The 17,668-nt window shown below is 45.4% G+C and overlaps 1 protein-coding gene across 1 annotated transcript in view; it reads right to left on the bottom strand.

Moving 5' to 3' along the window:
• TRAF5 (TNF receptor associated factor 5) overlaps positions 1-17,668 on the bottom strand; it is a 253,278-nt gene that overhangs the window by 170,223 nt on the left and 65,387 nt on the right. Inside the window, exon 2 of the mRNA XM_086927840.1 lies at positions 6,944-7,101. The gene's annotated coding sequence lies outside the window, so the exon portion shown is untranslated. The remainder of the gene's footprint in view (positions 1-6,943; positions 7,102-17,668) is intronic.

The raw sequence follows: 17,668 nt of genomic DNA, 5'->3' as shown, positions 1-17,668 counted from the left end.
GGGAACCCCGGGCTTTGCCCCCGTGGTATGCCCCGTGGATCGCCTCACCTCAGTGCCCCCGTAATGTGATGTTGTCCGAGCCCCCGCCCTGCCGATGGATCTGCTGGCAAGCGCCCTCCGGCGCCCTCGATGAGAGGTCTGCACACGTTATAATTCACCCATACACAGCGGGCACCGTGATGAATAGAAGGCCGTTACCTGGCCCTGTCGCGTCTCGTGGGTGCAGCGGGAAAGCGGTGGCGCCGAGCCCGAGGCGCGCGGCGTCCTCCGCTCCTCCGGGTGGATCACGCGGGCGAAGAAATGTGCAAGGGCCGCAATCGGACGCCCCCAAGGTTCGAAGGCACCGGACGGGGCCCCGTGGCTGCTCGGATCGACTCACCCGGCGCACCGGCACTTCCGGCCACTCCTCCTCCGACACCAGGCCACTTCCGGCCGGCTGCAGACGTTCTGTGGCTCCGCGGCTGTATTGCAGAAGGTAGGCCCAGCTCCTCCTCTGCCTGCAATCGGCGATTCCGCACTCGATGAAGCCTCCGCCGCTCCCAAAATTACAGCAATGCTAGCCGCACGGACTCCGGGTCTGGTCCGCCCCACCCAGCTGGTGAGGAAAGGATATTTGCTACGGATTGGTGCGGGAAGCCGCTTCTTCCCGGGAGCCTCCCTAAGCAGCGGCCGCCATCATCGGCTGCTAGCCACGCCCCCCATGGCCTCAACTTTTATTCTTTAATTGGAGGAAGACTACAGCTCCTTGCCCAGATCCCTGCTGTGTAGGTATTTAGTGGCTCCAGTACCACATACGGCAAGGCCTTTCACAAATGACACTGTATTATGTGACTTTACCTTTTCCTGTTATAGCTATGAGCTTAAAATCACTCCAGCATGGGAATTGTAGTATGAAAAGCCAGGGTTTGATGAAAATGGTGCTCACCATAGCGACCCACATAACATCTATGAAGTTACCATATATGTTGGACTTGGCCATTATATGTAGGGTTGGGGGAAGGTTACTCTGACATCTGTGTTAGCTTGCAGTTGTGATGGTCGTACCATTTATTGTGGGTGACCGAGCTGAATATGCAAACCTATTGTGGATCATTGTGTGTCCTCCTTTGGTTACTTGGGAGAGTTGAAAATCTTGTCAGTAGAGTCTGCTTTCACGGAGTGCAAAAGGCTTGAATGTAAGCGGCTGAGATGGGAACCTAATCTGATGTTCTTTGATTACAACCCCTTTTTTGCCTTGAAGCTCAATTGCATGCAAGTTTGAAAATGTGTTTTCAAATGTTTCTTGAATGACAGGTACCTTAATTCTGGTCTCCAATCTGGGTTTAGGGTATCACTTAATCAAGCACCCTGAGTCCCCAAGGATCAACCTCCAAAGTTGATGTTTGATCGTGTTGACTGATAAAGTATGCTGTACCGCAGCGTAGATTCCGGATTGGTGCATAGTGATGCATCCGAAGAAAGATCCAAGAATTGGCCACTATAATCATATTTGGGTCTCAATATTTGAACTCAATATTTTGGGTCTTTCTCCCACTAGGTATTTTTGAGGATGCAAAGGAACTTGAATTTTACAGTCTATCAAGGTTTGCATACCTTCTGACCACTTGGTTTTTATAACCTTGAGAGCCTGTCAGGGAGTTTGTTAGGCAATCCTATGCGTGACCTCAGGGTAGGCAATGCATTTTTGGGCCACAGTTGTGGGTGCAACTAGTGGGTTTGAAGAACTAATAGAGTACTGTTGGACTTGGCCCTTTTTGCAGGGTCATCCCAGGAACTTTGTGCTTTCCTCCTATATTGTTTCTGACCTGTTTTTGTTGGTTTTGTGACTCTGGGCACTTTATCACTGCTGATCAGTGCCAAAGTGCATATGCTCTCCGTGTAAATTGTTTAATATGGATTAGTGATTACATGATTGGCAGATTTGATTTACTTGTCAGACCCTAGTATAGTGCACTGTGTGTACCCAGGGCCTGTAAATCAAATGCTGCCAGTTTGCTGCAGCACTGATTGTGCCACCCACAGAAGCAGCCTGTAAAATGTAACTCTGACCTGCAATTGCAAAGCCTGTGTGCAGTCTGGGACTGCCATGTCGATGTGGCAGTCCCTAAGCCTTACCTTTTCTACATGTTAGTCACCCCTAAGGTAGGCCCAAGGTGCCCCTGTGTGCAGGGTGCAATGTATGTGAAAGGTAGGACATGCCCTGATGTGTGTGGCATGTCGTTCTAGTGAATTACTCCCAATGTCACTATTGCAAGGCTACCTGTTCCCATAGAACAGAATGTGGAGTTTGTTTATAACATCTTATAAACATGACTGGCCCAAGGAACAAGGTAGAAAAATAAAGTTTAGTATGCCTGAACTCAGAATGTTAAAGTGCATATTTTAATGAGGGTGACTTTTTCATTTTGTGTTTGAAAACACCATTTTTAGAAAGTAGGTATTTTTTTGCCTAACCATCCAGTGTGCCTCTGCTAGGTTTGTGTATTGCATGTCTGGCTTTTGGATGACAGGGGCTGGAGAGGGGCTGCAGCTCCAGAAGTCTGATGAGTCAGGGCTTGGCTGAATAGGCCTGGTCTGCATTTGGAGTGGTGGGAGGAGTAGCACCTGCACCTGAATAAAGCTGTGCCTGCCTTCCACAATGACGGCTCCGCCCCATGTGGTGTGTTTGCAGCCAGGGCTCACACTGACAATGGAGGTTGTTGTGCAGTTGCAAAGTTCCCCACAGAACTGGTTTGGGCTGGGTACAGACAATTTCTGCTTTCAGAGAACAAATGATTTTGGTGTATAAAAATAGGGGCCTAGACCCCAGACAGATCACTTCTGGGAATCAAGAGACATCTTTGCCAAGGAGAAGAGCTGGATAAGATGAGGAGGAATACTTTCCCTGTGCTGTTTGCTGTCTGGGGTTGGCCTGCAGTGGCTGCTTGCTACCAAGGAAAGGAAAGGAGAAAAGGACGTTGCTGTTTGCTTTGTCATCTTGAGGGAGATCTCCAAGGGCTTGAAACTGAGCTTGCCTCCTGTTCTGAAGTCTCAGGGACACAAAGACTTCACCACCAGCTCCCCCGAATTTCCTTGCTAGGAATTCCAACCTGCAAAGAGGTGCCTGCTCCTGTTTAGGACTTCTGGAGACTGTTTGTCACTGGGAACTGGAAAATAGACGCATCGCATCAAGGCGCCAACACTGTTGCATCGTTGGGGGCCATAGTAAGAAACAGACGCATCAACTCCCCACGCAGTAAGGAATCAATGCATCACCTCCACTGCGCAGCAGTAAGGAACAGACGCATGACCTCCCCTGAGTGTAAGGAACCGACGCATCACATTCCCTGCGGCCATTTTGTTTGTTTTGCGTGACGCATCTAAGGTACTTTTGAGAAAAGTGTTGCAATTACAACTTGCATTGACTATTTCTACCAATTGAAAGCCTTATTTTTAGTACTGTATTGTGGATTTTTGTCGTTTGGTCTTGTTTTGGTTTAGATAAAGATTACTCATTTTTCTAAACTGGTGTGGTGTCCATTTGTAGTGTTTTTTCACTGTGTTACTGTATGTGTTCACAAATACTTTACACCCTGCCTCTGAGATAAGCCTGTCTGCTCGTGCCAAGCTACCAAGGGGGTGAGCTTGGGTTATTTTAGAAGTGTATCCCCCTTACCCTGACTATGAGCAAGGTTCCTTATTTGGACAAAGGTACCTACCTCTGCCAACTAGAGACCCCCATTTATAACATGTACAATATGGGTAATAGCTCTGTGTCTGCTGAGTATATAGTGGTTGGAGTAATGGACTGGTGTGTAGTGAAGTGACACTGCAAAGTCCAGTGCTAAAGCTGAGTTTTGTCATTGAAAGTGTTGGGTCTGCACAGTATACTAAGCATGACACTTTGTAGAGTGTAGGTGGAAGACATATGTCTGCAGTGTGTGTTGTCTTTTCTAGACCTTCTTTATAGTATATTGTGAGTGATGAAGTAGTCTGTGTGCATTAGAGGACTGTGGGGTTAGCACAGTTGACTGTGCATGAGATATTGTTTGTTGTGCCTATGTGTGCAGTGGCTGACAGTATACTGTGTGAGACACCTGGCCTTGTAATGTACCGATAGTGACAATTTTCTGTACAGTAGCACTATGGGTGACAGATACCTGTGCATAGTCGTTATGGATGACAAGAGTTGAGTTCTCAGTGTACTGTAGTTGTGTCTGTCAGATAAGTGTACTAAAGGTGGCAGAGTTGTGTCTGCTTTGGAATGTGGGTGACAGTCCTAGTTGTGCACAATGAACTGAAGTGTAGGGTGAGCCTGCATAATGTTCTGCGAGTGAAAGATGTAGGTCTGTCTGTATAATGAGTTATCAGTCGTATAACCAGACCACTGCATTGCAGATGACAGGGTTGAGTGTGCATTATACTTTGACAGTTGAATGAAGACAGTGTATTGTGGGTGACCTCTGATTGCATGGTGTACTGTGATGACTGTCAAATGTCTATTGGTAACAGCTGGATGTACAGTAAAGTGTATTTGACGACACCCTGCTGGTCCTGTGCACTGTAGTGACAGATGTGTATAGTGGTGACAGCTGCCCAATGGAGTAGCAAGGGGGTGTCAGGGGGAAGTCCCCCCCAGGGGGCACTCTTTTTGGGGGCAGCGGAGGTGAGCAAGTCATGTCTGATGACTACCACCATCCTCCTGAGAAAAAGTTGTCTGCCACCCACCGCCCCCAAACAAGTCGGTCATTGATCGCCACCCCCTGCACTCCCCTCTCCTACCTGCAGCAGGCGGCAAAATCTACTCCACTGCAGCTGGCTGTGTATTGTACTATAGGTGACAGCTGAACTGTGGATGATGGATAACTGCATTCTGTGTGACGATTGACTGTGCACTATTGGTGAAAATTGGTTTTGAATAGTGTACTGTATGTGATACATCGCTGTAAATCTTACTGTAGGTGACAGCTGGCTGTGCATTGTACCAGTAGTGACAACTGATTATGCACTATTAGTGACAGCTGTCTGCTCAGTGGTTGTCAGCCAGCTGGGCATAGTGTGGTGTAGGTGACACATGGCTGTACATCAAGTACAGTGATTAACAAATGCTTGTATTGTACAGTGCATAGCAGGTTGCTGTGTACTAATAGTAAAAGGTGGTTGTGTGCAGTTTAGAGTTTGCAAGAGCCGCCTGTAGTTTGCTGTGAGTTGCACCTGGATGCACTTGTATCATGTATGACAACTGGCGTTGGTCAGTTAACGACAGATAGTGAGCAGTGTACTGTATGTGATTGCCTTCTGTTTTGTACTCTAGGTAACGGTTGCTGTGCATAAAGCCCTGTGGCTGTAAGCCTAGTGCTCAGTCTGCAAAAGTTACATCTTTGGGAACTATTTGCGCCACCTTGTAATACTAGCCTATCACAATGGAATCGGAACGCTATAACATCAGATAAAGGTTGCCGACTTCCTGCCAGGGATCATTTCGCTAGTTTAAAAAGAAGCTTCCTATTGAGCTGCTGCCTTTAATAGACACTGCCGTTTGTGCTAGGGACAGATGCACTTTTGACATCATCTTAATAAGTTTCATACATACATAAATGTGTTATTTTAAACTTTTCATAGTTGTATTGTATTAATGTAATGTGACTGATTTTATTGTTAAAATTTATAAATGCAATGGTTTTAATTAACTGTGCATAATAATAAAAACTAAACTAAATTTTAAAAAAAACACAAACTAGTGCTCAGTATTCTGCTGGTGTTAGCAGGGTCTGAAGTGTATTGTGGTTGGCAGCCAGGTTTGTGTTTTACGGCTGGTGGAGGTTGGTCTTGCACTGGATAATTCCACCACACACAATTCCACAACTAACAATTCCAGTTCAACCCACTTAATTCCATTCCACACTACATGCATCCACTGCACTCCAAACCAAAACACATGGGTTAAAGACATTGTCATTTAAAACGCCAATAGCTCTAACTCTCATAAATGTGGGACCTATTGAATTGCAAATGCTTGTTTCTATTACACACACAAGGCGGATTTGAGAGCACAGTGATTTAAAAATCATGACACTTGTATGAATGACGCCGGTGACCCAGGGGATCTTGAATGATTTATTTTTCAAGTACTAGAAATAATTTCTATTAAAGATGCATATGCCTGGGTGGCCAGTGGCAGCAAACCCGCATATCATGTGTGACATATTACAAAATCCCTGTATTTTTAACGCACAGCCCTTTGCATTCTGGTATGTGTAGTTTCGTAGTGAATATTATAAGCAAGCGTTTAAAATTCCTGATGCACCCGGATGCAGTTTAGGAACACATGACTGGCAAAAATGGGTCATAAAAACCATGGATCCATGTGGCAGCTGTAAAATATGTCAACACACAAGATCTCCCGCTCAGCCAGTGATGTGGATGGTTCTCTTGATGTTACAAAGAAAGTAGTCTTCAGGCCATTCGTCTCAAATCACCGACATGAATGTGTATCGTGCCGTCCAGCTGTTCCCTTGCATCATTGCACGTGCACTCTGCTTTCACACATCACTATACCAAACGAATAACAACACAATGGAAAGTAAAAACTATGACTACATACGCGACCTCTGCCTGACATTTGGCGCCTTCAATTCAGTTAGACCTAATGAGTGGAATTGAATATCTATTTATATAGCTCTTACTACCCCCGTCGAGGCGCTCGACAGGGGTAGTTGTGGTGTACATAACAGTAGTAACAAAAAATAAGATTTTTGTTACATTTTTGCTTCCGACAGCAAACTATGAAATCCCGCAGTAAGAACAATAAACACTGAAACAATTCGTATATTAAGGCGGAAGTTTTAATAATAACAAAACAATTTTTTAACTCGGCACGTATCGACGCTTTCTAGAGAAAGAGCAGGCTGCTACCTACTATGATAAAACAAAAAGTATAATTTACCTCGTCACCTTCACATACCTCTCGCTGTGTTGCTCGGTCCCGCCACGTCTTGGTTTTGAAGCTGACTAGGTTCACATAACATGTCTGAGGTATGCTGGAGCGCAAAGGAAGCGGGTCACGGAAAAAGCATGTGCTGCTGTGGTGACGACACCCCCTTCTTCCACACAATCAGCTTCCTGTTGAAAAGTGATTCAGACATCAAATGAAACGTCATTATTCAGTGTATGTGCTGGACTGACCTAGCAATGTATTCATCACAGATATACACACCTGTTAAACTGAGAGCTGACAGTCCTCGCAACAATAAATTATTATTCAATACAGATTACAACTGTAGTTGTAAATTGTATTTTTACAGCGCTTGCTACCCCTTACTGGGCGTTAAAGCGCTTTCCAACGAGCAGCACGCTACTCTGGAACCCAAGATTAGAGGTTATTACTAGATTAATAAATGTTTTTTTTTTTTTTTGCATTAGCTGTGTTAGATTTGTGGGATGTATGTCGTTACAACGCATACTTTTACAACGCATACCTTTACAACACATTTTTTACACCGCAACATCCATTACAACGCATTCCATTACAACGCAAGCCATTACAACGAATTCTTTGAAACTACCTTTACAACGCATTCCACTACAACGCATACTACATTTACAACGCATACCATTACAACGCATACCATTACATTGCATGTATGGTAAGAATTGGATAGTGTAGGGGTAAAAATTACTATTCTAACTACAGGGGGGTGCAACAGTAGGGTAAGTGTTGGATAGTGTAGGGGTAAACATTACTATTCTAACTCCAGGGGGTGCAACAGTAGGGCAAGTGTTGGATAGTGTAGGGGTAAAAATTACTATTCTAACTCCAGGGGGTGCAACAGTAGGGTAAGTGATGGATAGTATAGGTATGCATTGTAATGGTATGCGTTGAAATGACTGTGTTGTAATGACATGCGTTGTAGTGCATTGCGTTGTAGTGACATGCGTTGTAGTGACATGCGTTCTAATGACATGCGTTGTAGTGACATGCATTATAGTGACATGCGTTGTAATGGTTGGGTTGTAATGTCATGCGTTGTAATGGATGTTGCGTTGTAAAAGTTTCGCTGTAAAGGTAGTGCGTTGTAAAAGTTGCGTTGTAAGTGTTGTTTCCCAGATTTGTGCTCTTAAAACTTGTGTGTTGAGTAGAGTTTTTAGCAGGGGGATAAGATGATGGGAAAAGATTTGAAAGGGGAAGTAATACGGAGGTGAAAGTTTGAGAAGGATGCTTGGGGGTTCATAGTAGACAATAGTTCAGGCCAATAGAGCATTTAACTGCAGCAAGCCAAATAAACTGACTGGCCAAAAGTGTCCGAGGTATTCCAAACCATTGAAAAGGGATAGTACCAAGTGGCAAGGGAAACTGGATAGTGTCTCCAGAGAATGGGTTATCTAGTACGACAGTGCCTCCAGGTTCTTCTGGTTAAAACAAGGAGTTACTGGACACAATTTAGGGGGCCAATTATGGCTCCAATTTCCCTCAAGTCTTGTTCAGTGTGCCCAATGAGCTCTGGCATACAACTCTTGGTTGACAGCCAGGGTCTTTCAAAAATGTAGGTACATGTATCTCAGACTGACCCATCATAGTCAGATTGTTGCTGTTGAGGGCACCCACAGGACACAGGGTATGAGAGTGGGGCTCCCACCAAGAGAAGGAACACCCTAGTTAGTGTGAGATGAACATTAAAATGTATAGTTACTATAACCCACTAATCAGGAAGTGTAGGGCATAGCAGATTGGTTCCACATTCTACACTAGTTCAACAAAATGAGAGATCAACTGGGGATCCTGGAATGAATGGAATTCCTGTTATGTTTTGTTTCGCTTCACATTGAACACATACCACCGGGGACTTTAGATAGCATAGTACCACAAAATATCCAAAAACGTGATGCCTACAAGAAAAGAAGCCATTAAGTTTTCAACAAATTATTTTCAGTTTTTTTTAAACTCAAAATTTTTCACCAAACATTCAAAGTTTCTGAGATACAGGAGTCAAGTGTCTGAGCCTATACAGATAGAAAGGGGCACGCGACAGGGGTGCCCACTATCCCCACTTCTTTTTGCACTAGCAATGGAGCCATTAGCGGTGGGACTGTGGAGGGACATGGCACCATGGGGTATAGTGGTAGACGGCCGAACACATGTGGTTTCTTTATATGTGGACAATGCCCTTTTGTATATTAGACAGCCAGAATAGATGATCTCGGCATGCTTGAGGGTGCTAGACTCATTTGGTGTGGCCTCTGGCCTCCGAATTAATCACCAGAAAACAATATTGTTACCATTGGGTGCCTTTGCACAGAGTCCTCCACAAGACCTCCCTGAAGTAGAGCTGAACTGGGAGATTGGTCATTTTCTGTGCCTGGGCATTCAGGTAGCACATTAGCCAGAGACCCATTTTAACCTTAATATGGGTAAAATTATTTTAGGATTAAAAGCGTCCATACAATTCTGGAACAAGCTCCCACTCAATCATGGGGAGAATGGCTCTGTCAAGGATGGTGGTGCTCCCCCGTTGCTATATGTCCTGCAGAATTCCTTCTGTAAAATCCAGAAACACACGTTTGATGTACTAAATAGTCTACAAATCTCGCTGGTGTGGGCAGAAGTAGAGTTAAGTTAGAAACACTAAAGTTGGACATGGACGTGGGAGGTCTCGGATTGCCTGATCTCAGGTTGTACTACATAGCAGGATTATTACAATATGCAGCACAGTGGTGCATGGAGGGTTGCACGGCTGACTAAGAGCTACCGGGTGTCTGGAATCAGGGGATACAATTGCAGGGGTTCCTTATGGGATCGAAGGCCCCAGAGATTGTCCACACATAGTGCGAATGGTTGTGGAGGCCTGGGAGCTAGCTTTCACACTGGTACTTCTCAGGGCACCATATGTTAGTGCGTTGCCGCTGCGGTGGTAATGGGGGTTTCAGAGTATCCATGTGTCTGAGTACATCTCAATGTGATACGAAGGAGGATGTGAGAGGGCTGGGGATCTTTATCAGAATGGAGCCTTTTTGATTTTTGAAGAGGCACAGAATTGGTTCCAGGTTCCGGCGGGGCACTTTCTGCAGTATGCCAAGGTTTTGCGCACGGTCCGAGAGATATTGACCACATTCCCAGACGAACCACAGGAGTCACACACACTATTGACACTTTTAGATCCAGGTTCCTGCAGGGGTCTGATCTCACGCATATATAAAGCGTTGATGGAAGACCTTATGGCTGACTTACCTGCTATTAGGGAGAAGTGGGGATAGGATCTACCTATCCCATTGACAGAAGGCGAATGGAAAAGAGCTTTAGCACAGGTGGTTGAAGCAACCAGTAAAGCTAGGTTTAAGCTCACCCAATTTCATTATTTGCATTGCACATACATAATCCCACAGCTTCAAGCGCGGTTTATACCGGGGGCCGTGTCTTTCTGCCCAGGATGCAGTGTGGACCCCCCCACCTTTTTAACCATGACCTGGAACTGCGTACGCTTACAATTATAATGGTATCAGGTGGTACAGATTCTTCGCACTGTAAAAGCAGTGCTCATAGAAGTATCCATAAAAAAGTGCTTATTGGGAATTCTTCCAGCACCAGAAAAGGGGACACGGATACAACACCGGTTCCTGATGTTGGGTCTAGTACTGGCAAAGAGACGGATTGCAATACATTGGATACTCTCTGCGCCACCCGCGTTGAACAAATGGAAAGATGACATGAGAGAATGGGGAGTGGCGGAGAATGTCACCTAAGGGCAGTAAGAACGGATATGAACACTGAGAGTGAATTGATGGAATGGGGACAAATGCTAACAGAAGTGTTCATGGTACCCACACAGGGTGATGATGAAGCTACACCCACATAGCGGTCCACACACAACTCGTAGTTACCTACCACTGTAGGTGATAACGACCCTCTCACACACACAACTTAAACTAGTTATGCGTGCCGCTCTGAGTGCCCAACAAATAGTGTCACTGTCTGCAGCGGGAGGGGGGGGGGTGGAACGGGGAAGTCTCCTGTTATTTGTTTGTTTTAATTGTTTAATATTAAAAACTTAAACAACATTGCAAATGTATTGTGCCCCACAGATGTGGAAGACATAGCAGTACATGGTCATGCAGATGCCGCAGTATAAATAAGTGTATGGTAATGGTATATGAGGTAATGTGAAGCAATGTGGTCAATAAAATCATTTTTTTAAAAGAGGGAGTGGATTCTTGACCTGATTAGCTGGCACTCAAAAGCAGCCCCATTATGAGCTAAATCTTGAACTTGCAAAGAAGGCTATGACAGCACGAGAGCAAAAGCTCCGACTCAGTCTTAGTATCTGAGATTTTTACACAGACAGTCTGGAGTCCCTTTAAACACTACCTAGTGTATGTGACAAAAGGTAGATTTTATTTTTATATTGGAATCTAATGCAAACCAGCAAGAGAAGAAAAGCAGATTTCAATTTAAGTTTCAAATCCTTTTGGCAGTTGCGTTTGGTAAATGCTGGCTGGAGCTGATGAGTTAGTAGTCTGTGCTTACTATCTAAGCCTCATTTGCGACATCCAGTCTCAGTAAAATAGGCACCAGCACTTCATGTACCCAGTGAAAGTAGTTAAAGAAATTGTTGGAAATGGCCCTTTCTATGGTGCTTTCCCTCGACTTATTGCTTTTGTCCCTCCGGGTTTCCCGCTGATGTATGTGCCAGCCTTAGGACTTTGAGCGCTTTTGTCACTGCAATTCAGTGCAAAAGCACTATGCTTGTCATCTACATACTGGTGATTAGTGTATGCATGATTGGCTGATTTGAGTTAGCTGTAAGTCCCTTGTCTAGGGGTAAGACATATACCTAGGGCATGAAACTCAAATGCTCCTCCGTGGGCCTGCAGCACTGGTTGTGCCACCCACGAAAGAATCTCTGCCAAAGGTTTGCCATGGTGGGGTCTGTGTGTGCAGATTACTGTTACTCGGCTTGGCATTTAAAAAAAACTACTTGCCAAGGTTCTGCATGTCTCACGCTACATCAAAGTACTCCTTGGGGGCAGGATGCGGTGTCTGGAAGAGATAGGGCATGTGCACGGGTGTGCCACCTGCACTGGTAGTGATTGGCACCGGATAGTGTGTTTGGTAGGTACTGCCTGCTTCTCGCATTGGATTGACATAAAGGATATGTGGAAAGGCTACTGAGCTGTATTTCCTACGTGCAGAAGAGTGGCAGTATAGTGTTTGATGGCAAATCCTCTCTAGCGGTGCAAGTGGAGTCGACATTACGAATGTGGAAATACCACTTTGGGAAAGTGGGCATTTCTGTGCTCGTTGCTCTGTGTGCCTGTCAGCCTGTCTTTAATCCAAATCTGGGTGCCGGGAGACAGCTACATCTGTGCATTTCTGATAAGACAGCCATAAACTAGGGGCTCAAGGGAAACTGCAGACCTTGGACTCTAAGTGGACTTCCTGAAACGGATAAGAGGGGGTGGAATTGGAACCTGCATTCCAAGGGGCAGGGTCTTGGCCGCAATAAAGATATTGCTTAAGCCTCCCGGGATAGAATGGCAGACAGGACAAAATTGAGAGAGGGCCTGTGCATTTCAACGGTGGCCTTCTGAACTGATCTCATCTTCATAGGCCATTGTGGGTATAACTACTGAGGCTCCGCCCTCAGGAGGTTGAGATGCTTGTGGGATTGGAACCAAAGCCATAGTATGCTGGTTCAACACTGGGACATTGACAAGAGGAACTACTGGGACAGGAGGGACTGCAATTGGATTATCCGCAGACTTGTGGTGGCCTGGGGCCTGTCATGCTATAGGAAGGGGACTAGCACTTGGTGGATTTTGCCTGGATGTTGCTGGCCTGCAGCTAATTGCTAACTGTCATGGCCCGGGTCCCTAAGCACTCCGCAAGAGCCGGTTGGCTGGCCTCCTGTCCATGAGATCCCAGGGACAGAAAGGATTTCCCTGTTTCCAGGAGATCGTAAGGAAGAGCAGGGTGCGGCAAAAATGGGTGGAAGTGATCGTCGACTGGGACAAGGACTGTACCGACATGTGCAGTAATCACACTGTGCCGAGGAGTGTGCTTGTAACGATCAGTGGCCCACCCAGGGGTGCCGTATCATGAGGAGTTTGGGGAGCACCGGGGAAGTTTGCTGAGTGAGAGGGACCCAAGCTTATAACCGGAAACCTGTGCTGACTCACACTCCGTAGCGTGTGGTGTCCAAGGGGTGTTGGGGAAAGTTTGCCAAGTTCGAGGGACCCAATCTAGCTGCTTAGTCTGTCTCCAACCTCCAGATCGGGTAGACGTTAGTGCCTGGGTCTGCGGCCTCAGTCCGAGGGTGCCGACACCCTCTCCATGGACCAACGGCACAAGGTACTCTTGTTAATAATATTGTGACTGGACCCAAGGGGCCTCGTTGTGACTTGGCTGGCTGCCTGGAGCAACTGCAGCTTGCACCTCAGTCGGAGGGGAAACAATTCTCTAAATTGGAAGCGCCCCAGCTTTCGGTGTCACAGTCTTTCGCCTACGGGGGTTGGATAGTGATCCTGCACATGTAAATGTGCTGCTGGGTGCTGGAGTACCTAATCTGGATGGATGAGAGCATATATTTATTTCCTTCCACTTTAGTTGGTCCCTTCAATCTAATCAAAGTGTTGCCAGTGGTTACAACATGTATCATTGGCAGGTGTAGTTTGAGAGGCTGAGGGGCTGGGTCACGGGCATAGTCTAGACCTGTGATTTCTTGACCATTACAACTGTATGGGGTATGCGATATTGGTATTATTGTGTTTTATGCTAATGTTTTAGTGAGAAAGTGGAATACCTCTGAACAGCCTGCATATATGTTTCTGTTGCTTTTGATGTGAGAAGGATTGCTTGGATAGTGAACATGTCTGGGAAGTATGCACATAGGTTTATGTTGCTTACGAGGCTGAGGGGATATTGGGGCAAGTGAATAACTATGACTAGTAGATATATGTTTATGCCGTTCTGCTGCTAATAGAATAGTTCAACAATTGCATATAACTGTCAAGTATATATCCAATGTGTTTGTCATTTTGTTTTCAATGTGTGTGTAATACAAAGACCAGTGTTTTATACATACGGTGTGGAGTCTAACTGTAGCGTACATAGTTGCGAGGATGAGAGTTGTGCCAATACTTTACACTTTGACCCTGAGGATAAGCCTGACTGCTCTGTGCCAAGCAACCCAAAGGGATGCACAGATTATCAGACAAGTGTTTCGTACTCATCCTATTTAGGACAGTGAATTCTGCCTGGCTTTGAAGCGTCCCAGCCAGACTCCACTGGGTCCAACTGAAATCTTTTTATTCACCCTCGAATATAAAAAAAATTTCAACTGTATCCGAGGTATCTATCTCAAGTGATTGATCAGAGTCCAACATGAATCACATGTTTGTCACAGAGGAAACAGGGTGGGCAGCCCACAAGCTGTACCGGTCAGATCTCTTGTGGCTAGTCTAATATTAGTGTCTGACCAACATGATTTCACACTTTGGTGGGTTCAGTTTTAGACTAATATCTTCCATCCACTTTCAGCACTCCTATTTTGCCACTATCTAGCAATAGAATGCTTTACTCCATTGTAAGTGGTGTAAAAAGTAACAAGACCATTCTCTTAGTTTCCTGAAGCTGTCTATATTAAACCTTTATAATCCAATAGATATCTAAAAATGCCAATTGTAAATATACATTCAAGTGCAAATCTCCTTTATGCCGGTCTCCACTTTGCTTATAGTTTCATTTGAAATTTAGCTGTAAGTGATGGGCAAAGACTTAATCCTGATGTTATAACTGTGCCAAGATCTGAGCCGGAATTCACCAGAAGTCCTCCGTCAGCCAAAGACGACTATATCTCCTGACCCACAGGCAATGTTGTATTCTGAGACTTTGCTCTTCACGTGCTGCCCAGTGGCCACACTGTATGAACTGCCCTGGCACTGGTTGGCATCTTCCAGGAGCTAGTTCTATGAATGGAAATGGAAGGACTGCATAATGCAGTACTCTTCAAGAAATGTCAAAGTTGAGTTTCTTCTTTGTCTACCTAGGAAATACCCTGATTTCTAGGATAGTGGCAGGTTAAGACATATAAAAAGATGGTGGGTTGCCTATATGATGTTAACAGACGCTCCCAATCCAAAATGGTGCAGAGTTCTTTCCTGTGATTCCAGCTCCTGTTATTACTATATGTAAAGACTAATTTCCGAGTGCTGGATGTGTCGCAACACATTTCTTCCATTAATTTTATCACATTCATCACCTCTTGCTACTTTTTTTGTCTCTGATCTTTACTTTTAGCAGCTACTCTGGATTTCTACACCAGGATTCTGCTATGCTCTTTTCTCCTTCCTGATGTCAGTGAGCTGAGGTTCCGTGACGGTTCCGTGACGACTTGAACCCGTGTTTTCAAGTTTGTCGGAAATACATAAAATTAGTATCAGCGAACCGCAAATGATCCATTTAGTATATCCTAGTGTTTTCGCTACGCTACGAGCAAGAGCACTCCTTCCACTGACACATTTCTGATATACACACGGCATCCATCTTAGATCGTGGCCGCCATTTTGTGTTTCCTTGCCCTCACATATGCAATAGCCTCTGATCATTTCATTCACTTCACTTTGATTAAGGACACGTAGCCTTAGCCGGAGATTCACCTCTTACATGACACGTGCACCTTAAACCAGATCACGCTGAAGCTGCATGACTCGACAAAGGCTGCCTCCTCTGCCCGAGGCCAGCCCACCTGAACTGGTTTTCCTGTCCATTGTACCTGATCATGATTAGGCGGCCGAAGCCGGTAGCCTTGCCCATTTACAACCCACAAACATCTCTTATCCCGCTTTTCTATCTTCTGCACCTGGCTCTGCTCCTTTCCTTCTGGGCCTTTATTAGGGGGAGGTAACGAACTTTACGATGAGGCGGTCCGGGTCTTGAATACAATATTGACAAGGGATTGTGATGGACTGGTGGGAACCCCTCTTCGTGATGTTTGGTATCAGATATTATCGACAGTTCCTGTGTAACGCCAAATATTTATTGTTTAGAGACACAAAGGTTTGGGAATGTACCGACATGTGAAATATTTGCCTAGAGCACAATTTTTAGTATATAAGGAGCAACCCACTTTGTACAAATCGAACAGTCTCCTAGATTCTGCCCGTGTGTAGATTCTGTGACTTCTGTGTCCCTGCAGTAATAAACCTTTGGTCTTTGACGCCACCATCGAGAAGCCCGTGTTTCTGTTCATTTGTGCACCAAGGCAGGTGGAACTCCGGGGTCTTCGGGTGTTGTACCCTGACACCTCTGGACGGAACCAAAAAGTCCAGAACTCCAATTGGCGCCCAACGTGGGGCGACGTCATTCGGTACCGGTCCAAAAGCCTGAAGAGTTCGAGAAGCTTCGTGTGAAGATTCCTGAGGGAGGCGCCCCACTTCATCGATCCCGGCATATCGCAAAAGTGGCCCTGAAGTTCTCTTCCACGAGGGTTCCCGTTCAGGACGGCTGCAGTGGGCCGTTGCCTTGACCGTCGCCCTGTCTTGGACCCGAAGTGGTGCAGTCCTTAGTACGGCGAAACGTGACGGGTTTCTCCTTGGTGACGTCTTCAGTGCCTCAGTTAAGTATTTAGTGATAGCTAGCTGGTTACTTTTGTGAGGATTGTTAAAAATCCTTGATCGGTTCTTGGTTTGGTTTGGTTTTGTAAGATTATCACTAGTTGTTCTGGTTACGATAATCTATTTGGTTCAGTTTTGGGTATCGATACATCAGTTCGTTTTGGTAGGCCTAAGTTCTTGGTTCAAGTGCACAATTTGTTTCGTGTTTTGCTTGTTTTGTGTTCCGGACTGAGAATGGTAAGTCGGAAAATGTTGTCTTGTTTTACTTGCAACAGTGACTCACAATTAGAGGATTCCTGTCTGGTTCCTCCGATTGGGACTCCCCTATATGACCTATATTGTAAGTATGGTGTGGGTCCTATAACTTATAATGAGATATGGGTCCGTTATTGTAAGAAGGATGGTGTCCTTAGTTGGCCACTGCATGGTAGTTTTGAACAAGAGATTCTCGACAATTTAGAAGCGAAATTGTTTAGGAAGAAAGCCCGGCCGGCAATGTTTGACTCTTTTCGTTATTGGCGGAAAGAATCCAAACAGAGAGAAATGAAAAGGTTGAAAAAAGAGCAAAAAGAACTAGAAGAGTTAACTCTAGAGCAAGCGACTAAGCAGTTGCAGGCTAACGAGTGTGAGAAAGCCATAGATGTAGCCATTAGAGAGCGTAACTTAGCGATTGACAAGTGCTATCCTGCCTTGCCATCGAAAATGGCTAAGATACTGGAGGATTCCGAAAACGATCCTCTGCTATCTTATCTGTTACGGTCGCCTCCACCGTATGCACAAGGTGCTGCGGCTCCACTTATACCGAATGTTCAATTGCCGGTTGCTGGACAACCTGGTGTTCTTGTTCCTCAGAATCAAGTTCCTATACCTCCTGTGGTGAATGTAAATGTTCCTACAGCTCCTCCTCTTCCTGCACTGCCCGCTCCTATACCTACCACTGTACCTATTGGTCCTCAAACTATTTTCCTCGATACTCCTACTGTTTCGTCATCTATTCCTACCTCTACTGCGTTCTCTATGTCTGCGAGTGTACTAACTCCACTTTCTGTTCGTCGAAGAATTACTGATTCTGTTACTAATATGC

The sequence above is a fragment of the Lissotriton vulgaris genome, chromosome 6, assembly GCF_964263255.1.
Source record: "Lissotriton vulgaris chromosome 6, aLisVul1.2, whole genome shotgun sequence".
Taxonomy (NCBI): domain Eukaryota; kingdom Metazoa; phylum Chordata; class Amphibia; order Caudata; family Salamandridae; genus Lissotriton; species Lissotriton vulgaris.
Note: the sequence above shows the minus strand (reverse complement) of the source record. Positions and strands in the feature narration are given on the sequence as shown.